Genomic DNA, 6072 nt, shown 5'->3' on the forward strand with positions numbered 1-6072 from the left:
CCTCTGATCTCAGCACTTCTATTAACACAGTAGACTTTTACATACACGAGCAGGTAAGTGGCAGTGGTGCATTATGATATATATGCATGTGTATAAACAGTTACTAAAGTTAAATAATATATGTACACTTCATGACATCATTTTACAAGGGGTCTCACACATGGGCTGCTGAGGCTTGAGCTGCAGATCAATGTGTCTGAAGAAGGCTGCCGTTACATTAATGGTCTACATCAACTTAAGAAGCACTTCCCAGAAGACCTTGCTGCCCACACTCAAATACAACTGTAGGGAAACAGAAGACAGGGGTCAATAGGAATGGTATGAGTCCTTGTTGTCTTTTGTTTAGTCAAGACTACACCAAGTCATGAAAGTGAACATTTAATTTCCCAAACAATGGATTCTTGTGAGCTTTAAGTCACATTATAATGTTGTTACCTCATCAAAAACATATCTGAAGTTGTTTTTTGTTTCAGTCACACATGTTTGAGTAACCCTTTATTATCAGTCTGTCTACATCTCCAAAGCTCTGTTCCACCTGATGGCATGACATGGTAGTTTTCAAATTAACATCTACCTTTAATTTATTTTTATTTTTCAATATAGATTGGCAATTCCAGATCTGACATTGTCCAAATGATTCTAGTGAAGAAGTATGGAGTTTAAAACACAGTGGAGCACTTCCTGTATTATCACATGACATCACAAGGTGGAACCGACTGAACAACTCAGCCTAAATATGCAGGGTTTGCAAGTTAAACATGTTTGAATGAAGCAAAACACAACTCCAAATATGTTTGTGATGACAAAACAGCATTATAACATACAGTAGATCAGAAAATAAACAGGAAACATCTGATTACATCACATGAACATTATTCTTATGTAAAGACTTGAGGGAATATCATTGACCAGGGACATCAATAATGCCATGTCCTCAATATCATCAATAACAAAATAGTACATGGCACCTCTATCTATCATAATGTCTGTCAGGGATAAGACTGCGACATCACCTTAACACAGTCTCTGATCTACCACACGCTGACTGCTTCCATTAAAGCCCAAATTAGCTCCAATGATGAGGCTGTTGTTTGTAGAGGCCCAGGTGGAGCGGACGGAGGTCCCCGGGGAGGAGGGTTCAGATGGGACACTTGTTCATGCTGAGGACCTCCTGTGTATAGATCAGCTCGGACATAGGGCTGGCTAATGTCTAAAGGCTATCCGCTGTGGCATGAAAACCAGTGAGCTGAGAAATGCTTTGTGAGGGACTTCAGAGAAATAAAACAAGTCGACAGCGTTCATTTGTTATGTTGAGGTAGGAGGGGTTTAAGGTGCTACTTTTGATCAGTATTTAATCTACACTGCTATGATTGACAGTTTCCCTATGTCGTATAAGACTTGATTTATGACATTTGTCTGGTTGCCCTTAGTCTCTTTTCTGATTGGTTCGTCGTCAAGGCCAGAGGTTGATTTATTGAATATCTGGACACCATCAGAGTTTCCTAAAATAGCAGAGAGGTCGACCTTTAAGTGTTTATTTAGGCCAGATCAGGTGTCACTAAAGACTACCAAGATGTCTGTTGCTTACTGGTATTGATGGTAAACTTGTGTTAGAAAAATTTATACAAAAAAGTTTACAATGTAGAAGTCTAGACATCTAATACACACTACTGTCTCGCTGGACATGATGCAATTAAAATCTGACAAAACCACATAATTTAGTTTCATCATTTTCCTAGGACACAGGGTACTTTCAGTATATTACACTTCAAGACTGGCCATATCTAATGACTTTTAATCTTCAGGTCGGAATATCTCCAAATAGCTTCTGAAATAAAATCAAAGTTTACTTCTGCTGTAACAGTTCAAATGAAGAGTTTGCATTCACGCTTTATCACACACCTTTCAGCTCTCTGATTGGCTGCCTGTGCTGATCACATGACCCCATGCATCTTGGCTGATCTGTGCAGTTTCCCCTCTTCCCCTTCGCCATGTTCGGGCCCAGCGCCTTATTGATCCCAATGAGTAAGTTAATAAGCTTTAGACTCATTTATCAGCAGGGTAGAGACTGGAACTGCACAGGCTAGGCTTAATCAAGTCATCAGCGGCCGTCAAGCATGAACACAGTAATTAAAGGAAGAGGGAACGTGGGCACGGAGAGAGAGAGAGAGAGAGAGAAAGAGGGAGAGGGGAGATGCTGTGAAGAAGACCTGAAGGGGCGAGCGAGGAGATAGGGAGCAGCCATTTATAAAGACACATGTTTAGAGCCATCCGTCTTTTAATACCATAAATACAGTGGACATTAATCTGGACTTAGTTAATCAGCAGCTGAAAAACAATCGAACAGGTGATCCAGACACTGCCCCCATGACAGTCCATTCATCCAAACTGCACCACAACAAGCCTTCTTCTTCTTAATGGCACAAACAAAGCCCAGGAAATCACCGATAATCATCATCATAGACCCCAGTATTTCAGCAGGACGGCGGCAGGGAGGTAGTCTCATTTGGAGCAAAGAGGAGATTTACAGCAGCTCCGTGAAGGATGGAACAGAACTGAAGCCATCCGTCGTGTCAACAAGCAGAGGAGAAAGGCCCAAGAAAACTCTAATAAGGCTGATTTAGAGGGTGCTATGGGCAGATGAATGGTAGGTATGTGGTGTGGAGAGGTCAGGGTCGCACATGTAGATATTCTGTCATGACGCTCATTTGACTAAAAGGGCAGTAGGTCAAAATGTGTCAGCCTAAAAGTGAATTTGTTGACCTTACATGAGTCATTACTACCTAAAAAGCATCACTACAGCTGTCTTCAGACCTTGGATTAAGACAGATCGATCTGATCAGTCATTTCATACTACATACTGGGAAAAGAGATTTATAGAGTAGTAAATATAGGGAGAAATGCTAGTAATTTGCAAGTCCTATATTGAACAAAACTGACTCTTGTGAGCTTTAAGTCATGTTAGAATGTTGAAACATACTCAGAGTTGTATTTTGTTTCATTCACACATGTTTGAGTAACTCTTTATTATTAGTCCGACTACATTGGCAAGGCTCAAAATGCTCTATTCGACCTTGTGATGTAATTTAGTGCTAACTTTCATGTTAACAGCTATTTTACCTTTAGTTCAGCAGAGACTGGCAATTCCATGACTGAAATCATCTAAATGATTGGAGTTCAAAACATATTAGAGCACTTCTTGTACCACGTGACATCACAAGGACTCACCCTAAATATGCAGGGTTGTTTAAAGGAAACATTATAATATAGATCAGAAAATAGCCTAATTATATTAAGGGGCCCATAATGAAGTGAATATTAAATATATTAAATGAATATTAAATTAAAAACACACACACCCTATCAAACATACTGTGTTTAATAGGGGTGTAACGATATCCAAGTCTCACGATACAATATCGTCACGGTATGAATCTCACGGTATGATATTTCATTAATTAATTAATCATTGCATTTATATAGTGCCTTTCAAGATACCAAAAGCGCTTTACAGTTCATTATTCATTCACTCAACACTCAATGGTGGTAAGCTACTACTGTAGCCACAGCTGCCCTGGGGCAGACTGACGGAAGTGAGGTTGCCAATCTCCGCCATCGGCCCCTCCAACCACCACCATCACTCATGCACACACCACTTTCATACTAGGCAATGTGGGTGAGGTGTCTTGCCTAAGGACACAACGACAGTTTTTGCAACTGGCGCCCAGTGTGGCACCTGGAATTCCCAGTGGTCTCCCATCCAAGTACTAACCAGGCCCAGCCCTGCTTAGCTTCTGATACAGGTTCAGGCTTTGACAAGCATGGTATGGCCATGATATTACTGCAATATGAGAAAGCTCACAGTATGGTGGGGAGGCTCAAGATTAGGGATGTAATGTGAGCCTCTCGTTATGATATTTTCACAATATACACATATAAATGGAGCAAAGGATCATGGTCTATGTAGTTCCCTCTGTCTTTTTTTAAGCTATTGCTGCACCATAACTCTTAATTTAAGCAAAGAGACTTGTAATTCAATATACTGTGACGGTCGATGATTTTATTGTGAGAACTTTGACAATATGATATCACGATATTTCGGTTATTGTTACGTCCCTAGTGTTAACCTTTCTGGTAGAGGGTCTGTTACCTGATTATTTGCATGGAGATGTTATTGCTTTGTCTGGAAATTCCACAATACAACATTAAACTTTTCTATCTTACATGAACTATGGAGAGGTAAGGCCGCTCATAATCATTTTGCATGTTTTTCAAGGCAATGTTTTAGTAATCAAGATAAGTTTAATGCCTGACTGTGGAACATTCCAGGCAAACCAATAACAACTCCATAGAGACAAACATATGGCGTACACTCTAGAAAAGTTACTTAGCAAACTTTTAAGTTCTAATGTACAGTTTTGCTTTGGTGACTGTTTTCGTATGCATGTATGTTATTATGCTGGTGCTTCTATTCCCTGGTGTCCTATTAGCCTTCACCCTGACCATTACACTGTCCCTTCTTCTCGCCACAGTCCTAATGAAGACAGCTCCCACGGCCTCACAGGATGGACTCTGAGAGGGGGTCTGTAGGGGACACTTTGGGCTCTTGTGGTGAGGGGCATGACAGGTGAAGTTAGCATCACAGTGGTCAGAGAGGCAGAAGAGCAACAGAGGCAAGAGAAAAGCATCAGACCACAAGCACTGCACCCATCAGGACTTTCTCACACTCTGTGCACTAAGTTCAAATGGTAATGAGTTTGTTATATGCTCAAATCATATACCATAATAAAATCCACTCCAGCGTATAATAGCTTTTATACAAATATTAGAGCTGTACAATAAATAAGGTTCTTAAATGTATGTGTCTTTTTAACAGTCAGCTACAAAGCAAATTCTCTGTAAAAACGTGTGGTTTGGAGCAGAGTACAGACTTTATTAGGAAGAAATTTGATTACTTTTTAAGTTAAATGACAATTATTAAAAGTTTGTATTGTTAATGTTCAGGAAATTCATATTGAAAAAGATTATTTATTTTTAATCATACAAAGGAAAATGTATTTAAAAAATGGAAAAAAAAAATCTGGATTCTTTTATCATATTGCCCAGCTCTAACAAATGTATTAATTAGGCTATGTTTAATGATAAAGTAATTTGATACACAGCCATAATCTATTACTGTGTGAATTACTTCAAAGTATTTCAAACCCTTACATGCCTTTTCACAAGTCTGTATATGTATAAATGTAGTATTCATAAGATCATTGAACATACAGGCTACTCATTAACACGTTTTGTTGCTATAGTTTTAAAGTTACTGTCACCTATAAACTGCCCTTTCAAACTCCAAGGGACCTCTGATGCGATATTTGCATTAGTGGTGCAGTGTAGTGGCATTAATTGGCTGTGCATCTCAATCTAAACAGTCCCAGTAATTACACAGCAGGGCCTGTACACTGATCCCCCTCTGGGAATCAAACCAGCAACCACAATCACACCCTGCTTTACAAGTCATAATTAGCACGGGGCACACACATCTCCCGCTTGGCTCCAAAACGTAACAGTGTGTGGGTGACGGATGCTGCTAATCCTGCGTGAACATACCTGGAACAGACAGTCACTCCCTCTGTGTGACTCAATTACAGCCCCATAGATCTGTGATAGAGAGATCCGCTGATCGATGCTTTGTCTACAGGCACAGGGATCATTAGTGCGCCTGCTTCAGTGCCAAAAACCTGTTGATGAGTAAAGAGTAAACAACAAGTCAATTAGAAAAACCTTTGGGCAAATTTGAATTCTGTGGCAAACTGTCTCAAAAAGGGATAATGCGTGTTTTAAATAAGGTTAGCCAAGATTAAGGTGAGATTAGTAAGGTATTCTTGACAAATATCAGGTAATGGCTTCAGTGTTAAAGGAGACAGGAGATACCCAAGAACAAACTAATGTACTGATGTGAATTATTAGGGGAAAAATATAGTCCCTGCAACTAACAACAAAATGTATTCTATGATTAATGCTGTTAATAAAGGAAAAAAATATGTCATAAGTCAGTCACTGTGGTATTTTTATCTTAAT

This window comes from Boleophthalmus pectinirostris, unplaced genomic scaffold, assembly GCF_026225935.1.
Source record: "Boleophthalmus pectinirostris isolate CB_2022bp ecotype Guang Dong unplaced genomic scaffold, ASM2622593v1 HiC_scaffold_15, whole genome shotgun sequence".
In the NCBI taxonomy this organism is placed as follows: domain Eukaryota; kingdom Metazoa; phylum Chordata; class Actinopteri; order Gobiiformes; family Gobiidae; genus Boleophthalmus; species Boleophthalmus pectinirostris.